Here is a 20,117-nt window from a genome sequence, read left to right on the forward strand (position 1 = left end):
CCATCTCCAGAACTTATTCATCATCCCAAACTGAAACTCGATACCCATTAAACAACAACTCCCCATTGGCAACCATCCCCCAGCCACTGGCAACCACCATTCTACTTTCTATCTCTGTGAATCTGACTACCCTAGCCACTTCATCAAGTGGAATCATAACGTTTTACCTTTTGTGTCGGGCTTATTTAACTTAGTAAATTATCTTCAAGGTTCACCCATATTGTAGCATGTGTCAGAATTTCCTTCCTTTTTAAGGCTGAGTAATATTCCATTGTATGTATATACCACATTTTGTTTTCCTATTCATCCATCCATGGGCACTTGATTTGCTTCTACCTTTTGGTTATTGTGACTAATGCTGCTATGAACGTGGGTGTACAAATATCTGTGCAAGTCCCTGCTTTCAGTTCTTTTGGATATAAACCCAGAAGTGCAATTGCTGGATCATATAGTTTTTCTATGTTTAATTTTTTGAGGAACTACCATACTGTTTTCCGCAACAGCTGCAGCATTTATCTTACCATTTTTTAAAAATTGTACATATTTTTATTTGTATTTTAAATTGGTGATATATTCACACAGTACAAAACACAAGATTAATAGCAAAATATCTACTTTTTACTCCTGTCTCCAAGCCATTTAGTTCACCTCCTGGAGGCAGCCCGTGTTCCTACTTATCTCTGCTCTACTGTAGCACCTGGAGGTCACCCCAGTATCTGAGCAAGTTCGTGACCCAGGCTGAGGCTGGCTTTCCAAACAGAAAGGCTTTAAAACTATCTGCAGTCTGCTCAGAGAAGGGGTTAATGGAAAGCAGAACTCTGAAATGCACTGTACATAATGAATAACAAATACCCTTTTAAGATGAATATTATTAAAGCACCAACATGTTATTATCCAAAACGTATGAAGTGTCTTCCCTTTTTTTGGCCCTTAATACTACATTGAAAGCATTACCTAATGCCCACTCCAAAAGATTAGAACCCTGTGAAAGAAAAGAGTCAACATGCATAACACAGCACAACGCCTCCCTGCATCTTTTCCATTTCGATTCCCGGTTAGACATTCCCTGGTTTAAGAGAAAGAGCGTTTACAAAATGGCTCTTGAGGCTTAATTGGTATTTCTTTCTTTTGCCTGCCGGTATAATTCATGAGAAGAGACTGCAAAGCAATTTAAGAACATTAGCATTGTTCCTAAATACCCACGTCCAAGGTTAGTGAATACAACTGGAAAAGCCCAAAGAGCACCTAGGGAGATTAAGGGAGGTTTTGAAGCAGAACGCATGATTCTAATGAACTCAGGCTCTGCCTCACGGAAGAAGAATCTATCTAAATACATTAGGGCCGGCAGAGCAGACGGGAGGCAGCTACCTAAACGCGAGAGAGGCTTTTCTCCATAAGTTGCAAAAGGCTGCAAATAGATTTGAGTGGGTTTGAAGCCCTGAGTCACTACAGGGTGCTAATTATGATTTCCATACTGTTGCTGAGAGAGAGATTCCTCCAGCAGGGTGTCGAGAGCCACAACATATGCACTCCAGCTGTCCTGGTGAATGTCTCCCTGGTGACCCTCCCGGTGGAGGCCTCTGCTTGGTTTTCTCCTCTCACTGTGCAGAAGAATTAATTTGTTTGGAAATTGGAAAAAGATTTTTGGAAAGAAAAGAGTGTATTATATGTTAGTACCAGATATAAATAATTGTTCAGGTTTTTTTTTTTTTAACTTCAATACTATTGTTACCTGTTACCTGTCAAATGACCACCTGTATAGGGCCACATTTCAACACTGTGCATCGAAAATGAACAAGAAATCAAAATCTAGATTTTAAACAATCTCAATTTTGAGTCTGAGATTGTAAAGTGTGTACCTTATAAAGCATTGATCTCCCTGTTGAGGTTCTGGGTGAAGGGGACAGACAGCAAGGCTTCTGGCACCAACTACCCGGAGCAGAGCTGGACCAAACTTAACAGGGTAAGGACCAAGTCCTCCACACAGCTGCCCTGACTTCAGACACCAGTCACAAATCGCGGTCCCCAGGCCTCCTTCACTTCTGACCAACTGCCTACAAATTCAGGGGTTCCCACTATCCCCTCAGGTTCAATAATACGCTAGAACGACACACAGAACTCAAGAAAGCACCATTCTTATGATTACTGCTGTATTATAGCAAAAGAATACAAATCAGAACCAGCCCATGTATCCAAAGGGGAGACCCGTTCAACAATGTCTGGGAGGGTCCCAGATGTGAAGCTTCCTTTGTCCTCTCCCCATGGTGTCAGGATGCATCACTCTCCTGACACATTGAGGTGTGGCAGTACACAGAGTATTGCCCACCAAGGAAGCTCACCTTCCATAGAGTCTATGAGGGTAGTTTTTATGTGGGCTTCATTACATGGGCATGATTGATTAAGTCATTGGCGGTGTAATTCAATCTCTAAACACTCCCACTCCTCCCTGGGGGTTAGTCTGATATCAAGATGGCTCAAAGCCCTAAGCTTCTAATCATATAGTTGGTCTTTCCAGCATGGCTAGTTCCCATCCTAAATCTTTTCCTCAGCATAAACTACTTAGTAAACATAACCTATCATGGTCTACCATGAATAACAAAGACACTCCTATCTTGAAAAGTCCCAAGGGTTTAGAGGCTAACTCCCAAGAACTGGGGACAAAAGCCAGCCAAATTCTTTATTCTACAGGGCTAAGGTGGATGGATGGCAGTTAAGGGGCAGACGAATGGGGTACAGTGGGAGATGATGAGGTAATCCAGGAAGCAAATCTCAAATCCTAGTCGGATTTCATTATACCATCTTGAGCAAGTCATTTAATCATCTTGGGTCTTAGGTCTCATTCTCTTCCCTCATAACAATAACTACTGATCCCATTTAATGAGTGCCTACTATGCACCAGATGTTGTGCCAAGATTTTGCCTACTTAATCTCATGTATTCTTCACAATAAGCTTGCAAATTTTGTCATTCTGTTATCTCTATTTTGCAAAGGGTGGAGAGGTGACTGAGAGGTGACTCTCAGGTTAAATAACTTGTTCAAATAAGTGGAGGATCTGGCCATAAAGCACAAGTGGGAGTACAGGGTTCCCACTCTTAATTTCTGTTCTTAACTGCACTGCACTTAACTGCACTGACAACACTTTCCTTGGCTTACAGGCATATTGGGGAAACAATTGAGAATGATATGAATTATTATAATCTGAAAGGCAAGAACCTTATAATTCAAGGTTATAAGATTACCATTATTATTACATCACTGATTATTACTATTAGCAGTATTATTTTATTTTTGTACTTCACGTGAATCTGTCTACTTATTACAAAAATGGTTTCACTTACCACAGGAGTTTCATTATAAAGAAAGAACTCTTTAGAGAGAAGGCAGATCTTTCAACTATAGTAAGCAAAATTCCATGTAGTTCCCCAAACATTTACGTGTAATATCTACTATGTGCCACTGTACTTGCAACTTGGAAGGGCCAGAAAGGCAAATAAGACATAGGCTCTGCCAGTAAGACAAGTGTGCACAGAATAACATAATACAAGATAGAATATGTCAAATGGCCCCAAAGACACAGAATGCCCTGTGCTGATTCAGAGGAGAGAGAGAGCACATAAGCCTCAAAGGATCAAGAAGAATTTCATGTCCATACCTTGAAGGATGGATGGAATTTTGAGGGACTTGGATAAGGTGGAAGATGGGGTTCTCTGGAGAAGGGAGACTGGTAGCCATTTCAGGAGGTCCAATTCAAATGTCCTCAGGGATTAGCAAATATATAGTTTAGTGGTAACATATCAGTGTAGGATGAGCGCAAAATTCAAAACAAAAATTCTGGCTTCATCACATATTAGCTTTATGATGCTGGGCAAAGCTCTAGTTCCTCCAGCACCACTTTGCCCATTAGAAAATAAATGAAGGTATGGGGCCGGCCCGGTGGCACAGCGGTTAAGTGCGCACGCTCTGCTTTGGCAACCCGGAGTTCGCAGGTTTGGATCCCAGGCACCCACCAATGCACTGCCTGTCAAGCCATGCTGTGGCGGTGTCCCATATAAAGTGGAGGAAGATGGGCATGGATGTTAGCCCAGGGCCAATCTTCCTCAGAAAAAAAGAGGAGGATTGGCATTGGATGTTAGCTCAGGGCTGACCTTCCTCACAAAATAAATAAATAAATAAATGAAGGTAAATAATATCCAGCTGTTAAAGTGTTTATTGGGGTTAAATAAGAAATATATTGAAAAATGTATTCTATGAACTAAACGATGTTAAACGAATATTAGGTTTTACAATTTTTCCTTCTCTGTTTATCTGGATTACAGGAAATCAGCAGGGCTACGGTAGGCAACACCAGTGAAAAAGATGTATTGGAGCCGTACTCTGGAGGGTGGCGATGCTGAGGCCAGGATGCCGGGGTGAAGAGGCTGAGCTTTGAGCCGAGAAGTCAGCCCATGTCTTCCTTCGTGTTCCTTTGTTTTGGTTTGTTTTGTTAGAGGCGATTATAATAGCCTTAATGCCTGTTATTTCAAGAATAGCAAATATTAACTCCAAGAAAAAGTAAAATTGTCCATCTGGAATTTTCAGTCAGGATAAGCATGGAATGTGGTCAAGATTCGTCATTGAAGATTTTTTGAGCAGGCTCACTTTTTCGTTGATAACATTTCAGAGCAGAAGTGACAAAAGCCTACAGACGCTAACCTGGATTCCACCTGGGCCCATCTAGAAGCCACAGTAGGGATAAGATGTTCCGGGAAGGTCCCTTCCAGCCTGAGAACTTGAAGCACTTCTATCGGTAACTCTAGCAGCCTATGTAACTCTCTTTCTGCCTCTCAGCTTGCCTTGTATAGTCCTTAGAAGTGGAGGCAAGGAGAAATGTGATTCTTCATTTGGCATCATAGCTGGAGTTGGAGAAAGAGTAGAGAGAAACAGCTATCACTTTAAAGTATCCAAAACTTGCCAAGTACAGTTAATTTTTCTATTAAGGAGAGATTCCAAAGAGATTTAGCTTAACTAAATCTGACTGTAAAAATTTAATCAAATCATTTTAATTAACTCATATAATTATCTAGGTGTGCTTTGATAGCATGGAGCTAAAACCCAAATACCTTTATTTTTTTTACACCAGGATTCACTATTTTAAATTAGTTTATTAGAAAATTTTCAAACATACAAAAAAGTAGAGAGGATAGTATAATGAATCTTGATATATTCTTCACCCGTATTCAACAGTTGTCCAAATTTTACCATACTTGCAACATCTATCTTTTTGCACTTGAGTCCACCATTCCCTTTCCCTATCTCCTCCACCTCCCATCTTCTGAACTGTCCAGTGTTCCTGCCCTGCTCAGTTGCCACCACCACACCAGAGCTGATGCTTTTAGGTACCATTGCTGTGTGTGGTTTGGATCATACCTACCAGTACTCTAGGGTTTAGGGAGGCTTTTTATCACTCCGTATTTTAAAATATATAATTTATACATAGCCAGCCCTGGTGGCCTAGTGGTTAAGAATTGGTGCTCTCACTACCACGGCCTGGGTTCATCTCCCAGTCAGGGAATCATACCATCTGTCTGTCGGTTGTCATACTGTGGTGGCTGCCTCCTGCTGTGATGCTGAAAGCTACACCACCTGTATTTCAAATACCAGCAGGTCACCCATGGTGGACAGGTTTCAGCAGAGCTTCCAGACTAGACAGACTAAGACGGACCTGGCCACCCACTTCTGAAAAAATTGGCCATGAATAGCAGCGGAGCATTGTCTGACATAGCGCCAGAAGATGAGAGGATTGTGCAAAATGACCAGGCAGAGTTCTGCTCTGCTGTACACGGGGCTGCCAGGAGTCAGAATTGACTCAATGGCACTAACAACAGCAAAATATTCATACGCAATTTCCTACGCTATCCTAATTTTCTATTTGTTTTTCAAGAGGAGTTTTGGAGAGCTTCAGAAACTGCACTGCCACCACGATCTCATCAGGACTAGAACTCAGGATCAATTATTTTTTGATAGAATGTAGAAGAACGAAGCTCCCACATATCTTTTATGAAATCTTATAATTGTAGAATGTGAGTTTTCTAAAAAAGATCACAGAGTCCAATAGTCTTATTTAATAGGAAAGACAATTGAGGCCCAGAGAGTGAAAACAACTTCCTCAAAGCCAGTTTAGAAAGTAACAGAGCCAAGTGTGAAATACAGCTTTCACAGAATCTTAGTGTTAGAAGGGAAACCAAGGGTCACGTAGCCCATTTTCCTACCCAATCCAGAAATCCCCAGAAGAGAGGCAGCCAATATCCCCTTGAATACCCTAAAGAACTGAGACGCCAAACTCTACCTAGTTCCCATATGGTGAGCACAGACTTTTACCTTTTCAGTTTTTTCTACTTTGACAAGTATAAGCTGAGACAGACAAGTATGGACTGATGCAGATGCTAGTGCTCTGTTCCCTGTTTTTTCCCAGTTTGAAGCTGGCTGGGAAGCACCTCTAGGCTGACTCACAGTCTGAGTTGGAAACAGTCTTCAAGTTCATCTAGTCTATGATGATTCATTAGTCTCTGCTTAAACATGCCCGGCAGCTCATTTCATCAACAATCGTTCAGGAATTCTTCCCAAAGTGAGATGATGCACATGAGAAAATACGTGGATTATACAACATTATATAAATTTAAGAGATTGTTAGAATGTCTTATATTGCATGGAATTTCCTTCCGTATAACTTCCAAACATGTTCTTTCTGCTCTCTGAAACTATGCAGAACAAGTCTCATCACTTTGTACTTTAGAGTCTCTGAAATAGTGGAAAACAGCTATCGGACTCCTTCCTCATGGCTAAGTCTTGTGTTTTTTCATGATTATAAACACAGCCAGCACCGCTTCCTCTGGTGGCACCGTCTCCAATCCTCCCAGCAATCTATTTAACCTCCCCTGACTGAGCATACTCCAGTTTATCAATGTTTCTCCTGAAATGCCAGAAATAAACAGAGTGAGACTAAACTCTCTTTGTCTGGGCATCATGCTCCTATCAGCACAGCCTCCTTAGTCACTTTGGTGTCTCTTATTATGCCTGATTCATATTCAGCTTGCAGTCAACTAATAACACTAATCTTTTCTCCTAAACTTCTAGTAAAGCGGTTCTCCCACCTCTTGAGCATAGGCAGGTGATATTTCTGGTCCTAGATGCAGGAAAACAGCTTGGTAAGCACCAGTACAAGTTCTTTCCAAACTCCAGTGGTTTATTGGACCCAGGGGCTCTGACTCGTTTAGGACACCAGGGTTCTCTGATATGCTCCATACCTTTCTTAGGATTTAATTCTTCTTAAGCTATGTTTTTTCTGTTCCTTTCAGTTTGAAGGTCATATTTCTAGATGGAGAAGACAAAAGAAAACTAGAGGTTGAAGAATTCTCTTTCTCACTCTTGGTCATAGTTCCCTATCACTTTCTACCACTCCTTTGGTCCCACTGCTGATTCCTTTTATAGCTGTCTGTAGCAGTATACCATCTAGTGTGCAAGCAGTGGGCATCCTGCCTTTGTTCTTCTGTTTACTTTGAAGACAGAAGGCGACATGAGGGTGGGGGGAGAGAGAGAGAGAGAGAGAGAAGAGGAAAAGAGAAACAGAAAGAAAATTACTAGAAAGACATAAACTTGGATGACTATATTGACTATTTAAGGGGCAGATATCTGCTGTCAGCATAGCTTGACCTACATTCCCCTCCTATTTATTGTCCAGGACAACACCTTCATGGTCCTCTAACATCCTACATTTCCTTATCTTTGAAATACACATATTCAGTTATAATCTCCATTTTCTTTGACCTTAGAACATTCATAGTAATGTAATCGATTTCTTTATCACCCCCTATTTACCATGTAGGCCTTATCTATTGGGGCTGTACATTAAAAAAGATCCTTATGGTTATAAGGGGTATATCTTGGGGCTAAGAGGCCAAAAGCCTCGACTCCAATGTGAGTTTTCAAATGCTAACTGGCCAGTTATATCAAGGGCCAACAAAACCACTAGTGAGAACCTCAAAAATAAACATACCTCAAAACAAACACTTTTAGAGAGAAAAGTTAAGTTAATTTTTAGGTCATCCCTATCATTTCTCCTGATAATGCCCAAGCACTTTATCATAGGATGTGTTTTTCAGTTGATAAAGGAAAGTGGAGGTTGTGAGGTAGAAAAGCAAGTAGGGCTAAGAGATGAGAAAGAACAAGGGTGTAACATACACACTCCTGTTAAACTATTCTATGAGCTGGAATTCAGACATCGTATTTCCCACTTCCAGAATTGTGCTGAACACCAGGAGGTCAACAAACATTACCAAGAGAGATGTATGTATCTACATTTTTTATTCACAATGGATAAAATATAATGAATGAATATAAATGAATAAATACACTATAAACAAATATAATGAAAGAATATAAACTTATGTATATATATTTGAATACATCCACCTACCCACATCCCAGTTTAAGAGATAGAACATTTCCATTACCCATGAAGCCATCTTTGTGCCCATGATCAATCTTTTTCTCTTCCTCAACCACTTCCCTGTATTTTTTGTTTATCAATCTTTTTTGTGTGTGTGTGTGTGTGTGACATGTATCTTTATTTCTAAACAATGTATCATTTAGTTTTGCATGTTTTTAAGCTTTACATAAATGGAATCTCATTGTATGTTTCAGGACTTGCTTTTTTGTTGTTCAATTTCATATTCCTGAGATTTGTCTGTGTTGTTATGTATTGCTACTGTTCATTTATTTTCACTGGTGTATAGTATTCCACTTTTTCAACAATATATTTATCCATTCTATTGTTGATGGATATTTGAACTGTTTCTAGTACTTCGCCATCACAAAGAGTGCTAGTATGAACATTCTTAGCACGTCTCCTGGTTGTATGTACCCAAATTTCTCTACGTATATACCAAGGAGTAGAGTTGCTAAGTTAAAAAAGTATGTGTACTTTCAAGTAGACTAGGTAATATCAAGTTTTTTTCAGAACATTAGTTTTCCAGTTTTCACTTTCACATGCTATGTATAAGAGTTCTAATTGACTCACATTGTTGTCATACTTGATATGGTTGGACTTTTAAATTTTTTGTCAATCTAGTAAATGTGAAATATTTCATTATGGTTTCAATTAGTATTTTCCTACTAAAGAGATTGAATTTTCTTTTAATTTGGTGCTTCTGAGAAGTGATTGCTCATTTTTCTACCGGATTATTAATCTTTGTTTTCATGTAATTTATTCATTTTTATGAAAATTTGTATTTTTCTTGAGATGTTCTTTATAGGTTCTAGATACTGATCCTTTGACAATTATATGTGTTATAAGTATCTTCACCAGATATGTATCTTGTCTCCTTAACTTTCTTTATGTTGCCCTTTGAAAGATAAAACTTCTTAATTTTAGTATAGTTTCACTGGATGGTCTGTCTATGTATGAGATAATACATTTCCCCAGTCTGTGGTTTGGCTATTCATTTATGTAACAATTTATTTTGATGAGTAGATATTTTTAATTTTGATATCTGATTTATCCATTATTTTCTTTTATAATTGTTGTTTCAATTCTGTCTAAGAAAACTTTTTAACCCTGGGTTGCAAATATATCTTCCTATATTTTTTTCTAAAAGCTTTACAGTTTTAGCTTTTAATTTTAGATCTATGAGTTAATTGTTTTGTATGGTGAGGTAAGAATTTGAGGTCCATTTTTTTTTTTCCATATAGATATCCATTTGTCCTACCACAATTGTTGAAAAGACTCCTTTTCCCATTGAATTGCTTTGGTGTCTTTATAAAAATCATTTGACTCTAATTGTGGGTATATTATTGAACTCTCTATTCTGTCTTGGTGATTTTCACCCAATATGTCTTCAAACAATTTTTTTCTGCCTCACTCTCTACCTCTTCTTCCGGGTCTCCAGTTACACACAGATTGCTTAGTATTACCATTCAGGTCTCTGAAGCTTTGTTTCTTTCCATTCAATATTTTTCTCTCCACTTCTCAGGTTGTGTGATTTCTGTTGTTCCAGCTTTATGTTAACTGACTTTGCTGCCATCTCCAATATGTTAAACCTATTCAGTGAATTCTTCATTTCAGTTATGGCACTTTTCAGCTCTAGAATTTCCATTTTGTTCTTTTTTATAGGTCTTAGTTTTCTGATTGTATTTCCCATCTGTTCATTAGGAATATATCTTCCTCTAAATTCTTGGACATATTCATAATAGCTGCTTTAAAGTCCCTACACCCTCATTGTAACATCTGCATCATCTTGGAGTTGGGGTCTATTGAGGTATTTTATTCTTGCATATGGGTCACATTTTTCTGTTTCTTTCACACACCTATTGATAATTGATTGATACTAGACATTACGAAAACTGTATAGAGCTGGCCTCTTATTTTCCCCTGAAGAATGATTTTTTTAACTTAGCTAGACTCAAACACCACATTTTGTCTCTTCTGCAATGGAGAGAAGCTTAAATCTCTCCTCAATTCGTGCAGCTTCCACTGTTTTTGTTTGTTTGTTTTTGTCACATCTCCTTACTGGAGTCTCTCCTGTATAAGGAGAGCTAATGGTCATCCAAGGATTTCAGTGGATTTTATATGCACATCTGGGGGTTCGCCCTTCTGTGGATCCCTACCTTCTAGGATTTCTCACCTAATTTTCTGCCTTTTTCTTTTTTTTACCAATCTCAGTTTCTATCCTATAACACATTAAGCCAATAAGGCTGTGGCTTTCTGCCCAATGAATTTTATTGCACTGGGGAGTGCCACAAACTAAAATATCTAATGCACAGTTCATCTTTCAAAGATTGACGTGAAAGATGTTTCTTTCTGCTTTTGGCAACTCTCTTGTTTCTCTAAAAAAGCAAAATAACTCTAAAAATATTTTTTCCGTATTTTCTAATTGTTATCTGAGGAAAGGTTGGTTCAGCCAAGCTATTCTAGTGTTACCAGAAGCCAGAACAAATGATGTCTTCTTAAAACTGCGTTTTCTCAATGTTTGTTGCTGGGAATAGAAATGTAATTAATTTTTATTGATTGATTTTATATCCAACGTCCTTGCTTAACTCTTTTCTTTATTCTAATAAATTAGATGAATGTAGATTTTCTACATATACAATAATATAATTGTGAAAAATCACACTTTTGTTTCTTCCTTTCTAATTCGACTCCCTTTTATTACGTTTTTTTACCTTTCTGCTCTGGCTAGGACTTTCAGTGCAATGTTGAATAAAAGTGGTGAACATCTTATCTATTTTACTAAGATTACTTCCAACATTTCACCACTAAACTATCACAGTTGCTTTAGGTTTCCTGTGGATTGCATTTAACTGTTAAAGAGATTTCCTTCTTTTGCTAGTTTTCTAAGAGTTTTTTAAAAAATAATAAATATGTGCAGAACTCTATAAAACACTCTTCTGCATCTACTAAAATAACCATGTGATTTTTTCATTTTTTCCTTTAATTTGTTAATTCATTGAATTATAATAATTGATAATCTAATGTTAAACTAATCTTACATTGCAGAAATTCAACCAAAATTGGTTATCATATATTATATTTTTTAATGTACCACTAGATGTTATTTGCTAATATTTTGCTCAAAACTTTTGCATTTATGTTCATAAGAGATATAGACTTATAATAATCATTTCTTCTACTATTGTTCAGTTATTGGTATCAAATTTTGCTAACCTCATAAAAGGGTTGAAGAGTATTCCCTTTTACCATATTCTGTAATAGTTTGGGTAAACATAGAAATATTTCTTCTTTATTTGGCATAAAAGAAAAGAAAAAATGTCTGAAGCTTAATGATATTTTTATGGGAAGATTTTACTACAGATTCAATATTTTCAATTGTTATGGACTAGTCAGCTTTATATTTCTTCTTGACTCAGATTTGATGACTTATTTGGGAGTACTCTGTCCATTTTATCTGTTTTCAATTTTATTGACTTTGAATTGATCATAATATCCTCTTATTATCTTTTTATCTCTGTAATACCTAAAGTTTTCTCTTCTTTTCTATTCCTAATATTACTTACTTGGGCTTCCTCTCTTTTGAATTAGTTGATCTCAACACAGTTGTGTCAATTGAATTAGTCTTTTCAAAGAATGTATGTTTGGTGGTGTCAGTCCCTGGTATTGTCCTCTGTTTTTTGTTGCACTGAGGTCTGCTCTGTCATTATCATTTTCCTCCTGCTCTTTTCTTTGGGTTTATTTTGTTGCCCTTTTTCTAACTTCTTAAGTTGGACGTTCATCTTATTAATTTCCAGCCATTTTTTTTTCTTTTCTAATATAGGTATTTAAGGCTTAAAATTTTCACCTAAACACGTTTTGAAACAAATTCTATAAATATTCCCAGACGTCATGCTCTCCTAGTTTTCCACTTACCTCGCTGATCACTCTCCCTTTCTCCTTTGCTGGTTCCTCTTTTTATCAATCTCTGAAAACCAAAGTGCCCCAATGCTAAGTAACTGGACCTCTTCTGTTCTTTATTTTCACATACTCCCTTGGCAATCTAATCGTGGGTTATGGCTTTACATGCATTTGTATGCTACTAACTTCACAATTTTTATCTCTAGCCTAGACCCCTGTCTTGAAATCCAAACTCATGTATACATCTAAGTACTCTTCTTAAATGTCTAATAAAACTTCCTCAAATTGGCATACCTATAATAGTTCAGATTAGTGTTCAGAAAATATTCACTTGACTGCTTTTCACTGTGGAAAGATAGACTTTCCCACTCCATTGTTGTTGGTTGGGCTTGGCCATATGACTTGATTTGTCCAACGGAAGGTTAGCAAGTGAGACATGAGAAAAGGCTTAAGCTGTGTCTCTGCAATGGAGCTTGTCCGCTTGGGCTTTTGCCATTGCCATGGGAAGAACATGCCTTGGGTGTCTCACTGGTTCCCAAATAAAAATGGCACGTGGAGCAGAGGCTGACCTACAGGCCTGCAGCTTGAAGCAAAGCCATTACAGCCAATCCGCAGGTACATAGTTGGAAGCAAAGCAGCCAGGCTGACCTGCAGATTTGTGAGCAAAATAATAAATAGTTATTTTTATATGCCACTGAATTTGGGGGCAGTTTATTATGCAGCAAGAGCTGACTGATACAGAAATTTGTACCAAGAAGTGGGTGCTTATGTTAGCAAAAACCTAAAATATATGGACTTGGTTCAAGGAAACTATTAAATGAATCGGAAGAAATGGGGACCTGTGCTATGAGGTGGTGAAACATTTGGGAACACTGTCTCCTGCGATCAGCTAGAAGACAGAAAATGTACCTAATGAACCAGTAGAGTTGAGTGAGTAATTTTGAGGCAAAATGTGGAAATATGAGCTGGCTTCTGCTGACTGAATTTAATAAGATACTACAAGAGAGGTATGAATTCAAGCAAGAATTGCCTTGGGTACAAACAGAATTAAGAGAAAATATAGAAAGTCAAAAAATTCCATAACTTGCAGGGTTGGAAAATAAAACTCTTGCTCATCAAATCAAAGACTCTTGGAAGGAGTAAACATCTCCTTAACTATGGGGTCAATATCCCTTGGCTGCCCACCAATATTCCCAGCTTCTGAAGGTTAAGAGTCGCTGCCAGGCCTCTATTGTTTTAGGGCCCCATCATTTCCATTGCATTAATAAGCCAAGTTTTGTGACAGCCTTTCCTATTGTCATCCCTGACCTGCAGAGGTGAGCCACTGCTGAACTTGTTATTGATGCTGTGTTCCCCTCTTTCAGCACAGTCTTGATGACCTTCATGAATAGAGTATCCTTTTGGCCCTCCCATGGAACATAATCTTCTGGTGGGTGTTCTGGCCTCTGATAATGCATCCATTCCAGCACGCTTACTTTCCTGAACCTGAGCCTCCTAAATCATTCCTACACCATCCGTTACAGCAACTCAGTCATTTCTGTTCTGCTCAGCATTGGCTATCAATTTCTGCAGGCTTCTAAGATTCATTCTAGCAGTGAGTTTGTCCCAAACCCTAAAATCTTTTCCAAGATGTAAAACCATATCCGGAAAGACTGCCCCAAGTCAGTGAATACTCCTTATTCAGTCTTATGCTCCAGCCTCTGAGCACATTTAATATCCATCTCCATGGGTTCTCCTCTGGCTTCTGCCAGGAAATGATGGCTAATTCTTGCATCTCCTATGGGATATATTCTCTTTCCTTCCTTATCAGGCTCGACACTTCCCCAGGTGGGTTATGCTGGGATTTAACCCTGGTAATTGGCCTGGCAACTAGGAAAGGAAGTATAGGCAGCTCCTGATGGGGGCACCTGTTGCGTTGTGGACGAAAAGCTTCTGCAGTGTCTTCCAAAACAGAAGTGCTAGCTCTCATTAGGGAGAAGTAATTAACCTCTGCATGTTCTGAGGGTTCAGGGGAGTCTACAGAGGTACATCCCCATGATATCCACACAGATGTCCCTGTAACCATATTTAAGAGTCTAAAGTTTTCCAGACCAGGACCCTGACCGAGCTTTGGCCGAGGAGTCAATATTTGAAGCTCTATGATCCTAATTACCAGAACCTGCATTTGCTCCTCAGCTGTATCTTCATCATCTGAAGGAGATAATGACATTTTTAAGCTACCAAAAAAGCTCTCTGGCCAACACACTTATATTTTAGCTGTTTGTTAACTATGCTCAGTTTCTCATTGTCTCTCACTAGGGGGTCAAGTCAACTTAGGAATAACCAGCCAATTCCATTGTCCTGTGTGCATTGTTCCCCTGTACCTTTCCAATGCCTGAACCATCACACCATGAAGGGCATTCCTTCCACTGGGACACTTTCCAAAGTCACAAGTAGTGCAAGTTTTACCAACTAGACTGCCATTTTGTTGCCAGAACTGTTTGTGAACCACATACCACTCTGGCTGAGATCCTTTTGGACAGCCAGTTGGTGATCAGGGGTCCAGTTCCCAAACCTCATCCTACCCCCTGAGTTTTTTTGACCACTCCAGTAACAACTGTGTCAGTTTGGGTTCTCAAAGAAGCAGACACCAAGACAGAGTCAGAAATGCAAGAGATTTATTGGGGGATAATACCTGGGAAATATTAAAGGAGCAAGGGATCAGGAATAAGCAGGGTGGCCTTCAGATCACAATGCAGGTCCATCATCCCTGAAAGGAGAAAGAGAGGAAGAAGGATTGGGTAGGAAGAGCCTCAGACTGCAGTGCAGCTCTGAGAAAGTTCTAGCCAGGGCCATGTTGGGCAGAAATGGCTAGGTCCTATCACTCCACCCACACACACACCCCTGTGCTCAGTCATTGGCTGGAGCTGCTAGAGGAGTACATGTCCTCAGCTCGTACACCAGGACAGATCCCAAAACACTGCAGCTGGAGACTGTCAGCTCACTGCACTCCTTGTGGGAGTTTCCCTCTTGAGGGGAGATCTAAGCAGTGCATGTCCATGTACTGCCGTAATCCTCTGGCAGAAGAGGTCCAAAAGGCTGTCCCGTTCATACCAATGGAAGAAATATACATCAGCCTTGCTACGTTTATTGCAGGCCTACTGTGCCAAGTAATCTGTTGGTTCATGGTGATACAAAAATGACCACATCACCTGCATCGTCAGTCCCTCACAGTCTACAGAGGACTCAGACACATAAAACGTTAACTATGGCACAATGTTGAGATCAGTACAGTACAGGTATGTATAAAGGTCTCTAGGAGCACGAATGAGAGATTGATTCGTTCTGCCTTGGCCAGGCACAGAAGGCTTCACAGAGATGGGCCATTAAAGGAAAAGATGTTTACTGGCAGGTCATGGGGTCAGGGCACTCTAGGCAGAGGGAATCATATCCTCAGGGTGCCTAACAGTCACTGGACTATAGTAGGAGCTCAATGACTATGCTGAAATGAACAGGGTGTTCAAAGTGGGAGTCTTTAGGTTGCCGGATACAGAAACTAACTCAAGTAAAAAGAGGTTTTATAGAGGACTCAGAAATCTCACTGTATGCAAAAAACAAAAATTAAAAAATAAGTACAGCTGGGTCCCCTGGGAATTATAACTGGGTACTGGAAAAGCTTCTGAACTGATGTAATTTGTTTCTGCATCTCTGTGGCCCACAGCGATCACAAGTCTCTACTTTGCTCCATTTTCTTCTCTCTGCAAATTGGACCCACCATTTATCAGCCGTCCATGACTCAGACCCAGTCACCTCCAACCCCTAGTCTATATGACCTTCTAGCTCCAACACTCCCCGCCAATTGACAACAGTCTCTATACCCGCTATGTCCCTTAGTGTAGCGATGTCTGAATCTTACTTTGACATACATAACAAATAAGATGTACTGATGGATCACTAGAAAAATGGCTAGATGGATAGATATGTGAGAAAACAAAGTGAAATGTTAATTATAAAATCTAGTGGTGAGTTTATAAGTATTTAAATGCATAATTGTTTCAATTTTTCTAAATGTTTGAAATTTTTCATAATAAAATGATGGGAGAAAAAAACCAAATTCTCAAAAGGGAGAATCTGATTGGCCCAGGTTTTGCAAGGCCTAGGCCAGTAATGAGTTGGCTGGCTACCTTCTGGTCAGAGGTTTAATCCTAGTTCAATCGGCCACGGGGACAAGAAGTCATATGAGACAGAGGCTGCTCCTTCAAGAGGCTATATGCAAGGCTGATACTGTGAAATATGCTTCCATACCAAGTTTAATGGAAATAAGGGAACAATAATCATGTGAAACTAGATTTTTACCATATTCAGGATGAGAACACTATATGTGTGTACGTAAAACTTTAGGGGCCAAGGGGAAAAGAAAGCTAAATAGTCACGCTAGGTGCTGCTCAGAAAAGGTAGCAACTGCTCCTCCTTTTGCTCACCTCCTCTGCCCTTCTCTCCACCACAAATCCCACCCCAGAGGGAATGCATCCGCAATTTCAGCAACAGGCAGATTGCTTTTACCTGCCACGAAGTGGTGAGCCTTGATTTAAGGGATCTCTTAGGTAAGGAATAGAATGAGATACCAGCAAGGCCAGTGTGAGGAGAGAGGGTGGCAGGAGGCAGGAGAAACATGGAGGATAAAACAATTTCTATCCACTGACAAAATATAGATGGTGAACTCAGAAGTTTTCCATCATAATAAACAAGAAGAAGAAGCACAAGAAGTGGACATATAACTTTATGACCTGTGAAATTGAATTGCCTCTTACGGATTTTTACCTTTTGGTGGACAATGAGGAACTTTGTCATCTCAGGCAAAGATGGGTCATAAAAGCCACTGGAAGGAGAGGAATCAGATCTGTCTGATTAGAATCCAGGAGGCCTTGGTTTCCAGGCCAGCCCTTATATATCTGAGCTTCGCCCAGAGGAAGCCATGAGCTCTATGAATTACAGTGCTTCTTAGCCTCAAGAGTTCGTGTCTCACCCATCATAAACATCAGGGAAAGGCAAGGCCGCCCTCTTAAATCAGCAGTCTGAGAGAGAAAGCAAGCCCAGGCAGAACAGCTGGGCAAGGAAGACAGTTGGGGAGCCCCCCTACCCATGGCAGCTGAACTGGGTCTGTGGCTGACGAGGATTTGGAATCCTGCTGAGTGGAGTTTCCTTCACTCACCTCTGACCTGCCACGGGCTATGTTTGGTAACACGAATTACCAAATAAACAAAGTTCATCTTATGCAAAATGAAATATGCCACCCCTCCCCATCTTCTTTCTGTCCCAGCTAGAAAAGGGATGAAGTAGAGCAAGACGGACAGGAAAGACATGGTCCTGTGTAGTCTTGTCAGTGACTGTGACTTAGGATTTCAAGCTCTGAATTAGTCAGTTCTACTTACTTTATTTCCTAAATATTGAACCCTTCACCTCTTACCTTTTTTGCCTCTTCTCCCTGCCTGCCAGCACTGCCCTAGTCTCTTACTTGGAGTGCAGTCATTGACTAATATTTTTCCTGCCTCTACTATGGCTTCCTCCAGCCCATATTCCATGAGGCGCTAGCAGGAGATTTCTGAAAGGAAAAGCTGATGAAGGCACCACTCTGGTCAGTGGATTCCATTTTCCTAAAGATAAAGTTCAAGCTAGTTAACTTGGCATTCACAGTGTTCCGTGACCTCCTCATAGAAACCTTCTGGGATTTTTAGGATGGGTTCAGTTCCCTTCACCTGTGCTCCCAGAGCCCCCTGGACATACCTTAGGTACTGCAGGATACAACGGAGACATTTTGCCCTTGCATGACGTGCAATTGAAATATTTGCTAAAGGGAAAAAGAGAATATTTTTCTCTACTGTGGCGGAAGGAGCTGATGTATGACTAAGGAGACTGAAGGAGCCAAGACGAGGTCTTGGCTTGGACTCATTAATAATGGAATTAAAGCTATGTAACTGTCTGAAACCTCTCCCCCATTTCTAACCAGACAACCAGATCTAGCCTATCCAGTTACTGCCCCCAGGCAACGGAATTTGGGTGGAATTTGAGTTCAGTGGGGCTGAGAGTAGAGCAGAGAATTTCTACCTGAGTTGGAAATGTAGGGCAATTTAATCCAGTCTGCAAAAGGAAGGATTGGAAATGACAGGACCCAAGGATAAATAGAAGGGAAGGCCAAGACCCGAGGGGCCAGAAGCCGGAACCAAAATCATGAGTCAGGAACAAACGTAACAGGCAACTATGAGCGGCCTGAACAACAGGTTCAAAAGCCAAATGGCAATTCTCTTATCTTTAAGTGTAAGTGAGTACATGGCAGTTGGCGGATCAAGGGTATCTTAAAGAACTATAGCACAGGAAATAAGACTTTTGGAGAAGCAAAACATTTCAGAGTCTTGCAATGAGCACTCCACTTTAGAAGAAATACATTTATCATGAAATTAGTGAGGCTTAAGCTTCTGGGCCCTTCACTTGCATGGATCCCTTTTACAGCCTTGCATATAACTTTTTATTTGAAATTTAAATTCATTTTGTTGTATTAGCTTTAGGGCCCACAAAATCTGGAACACATCTCCCTTTTAGCGTTGCCAAGCTAACGAATTTAATAAGGTTAGCCAAAGTTTTCCATCTCAAAAAACTTATTCTCCATTAGAGTAAGTCCCATGGTAGGAGTCAATAAGCCCTCAACTGAAACTGCCAAGCACAAAGGAAAGTGTACATCTAAGCAAAGGAAAGGAAACAGGAAGAAAATCAGGATCCAGGAATGCCCTTTCTAATCATGAACAACAATTGCCTCCCATGGGGCTATAGTCATCAAATAGTTCATCAAGCGACATCACTTGAGCACCAGAGCTTATAGAACATGGCAGGGGGACATATTTATATGAAAACCAAAGAGATCCAACCAAGCGACTACGTATGTATGTGCATGGGTGTGTGTATGTGTGTGCGTGTGAGAGAAAGAAAGAGAGAGAAAGAGGAAAGAGGGAGAAAGAGAGAAGTACAACAAAAGAGACAAGAAAGTAAAGTAAGAAATAGAAACACAGTGAAAACAGATGTAAATAGGTGTTTCCAAGGGAAAAAGACAAAAGGATAGAGTCCATTTAATTTTAAAACAATGAACTGTACCTGCCAAGTAAATTTCTCCTTTCTTTAGTGACAAGCCAGATAGAATAAAAACCATTATCTCAAAAGTTCGAAGGGAAGGAAGAACAAAACTTGGTAATCATTGAGTAATAAACAGCAAACTATTGTCAATCTGGGCCATTGTGGTATCAGTCCAGGCACATCAGGCAGTGGCAGATTGGGGAGAGAACCCCACCCAAGGCCGGGGTGTGTGTGTGTGTGTAAAATCATGTTGAAATATAATTAGAGACATGTGGCTACCTTACATGAGTGGTTTGAGATTTGAGAAACACCAGGGAGACACTCCAGAGCAAATATATTTCCCTCAATGAGCTAGCAGACTGCCTGAAATTGCGTCATTAGAGAAGTATATTGGAGGTTAAGCACACTTTTTATGTGGTCCTCATTCAAATGGCAAATGCCCTTGATAGTGTCAACACAATAAATTATTAGCACCTTTCCATAAATTGGGACATCTGATTACATTCTTACAGTGATTGGAGGGTTAAATTATCCTGAAATCACAGTGAAGCCTAGGAGGAGGTGGAAATTCAAACCAGCTTCTAAAGTTCTTGCCTACTCCATACATGAGCACACACTGTCCACACTTGCTATT

The 20,117-nt window shown here is 39.8% G+C and overlaps 1 long non-coding RNA gene across 1 annotated transcript in view; it reads right to left on the bottom strand.

Moving 5' to 3' along the window:
• Nucleotides 1-7,001: 7,001 nt before the first annotated feature.
• LOC131404751 (uncharacterized) overlaps nt 7,002-20,117 on the bottom strand; it is a 65,018-nt gene continuing 51,902 nt past the window's right edge. The window contains exon 4 of the long non-coding RNA XR_009219845.1: nt 7,002-7,162. This is a non-coding gene — a long non-coding RNA (uncharacterized LOC131404751). The remainder of the gene's footprint in view (nt 7,163-20,117) is intronic.

Source organism: Diceros bicornis, chromosome 4, assembly GCF_020826845.1.
Source record: "Diceros bicornis minor isolate mBicDic1 chromosome 4, mDicBic1.mat.cur, whole genome shotgun sequence".
NCBI lineage: Eukaryota > Metazoa > Chordata > Mammalia > Perissodactyla > Rhinocerotidae > Diceros > Diceros bicornis.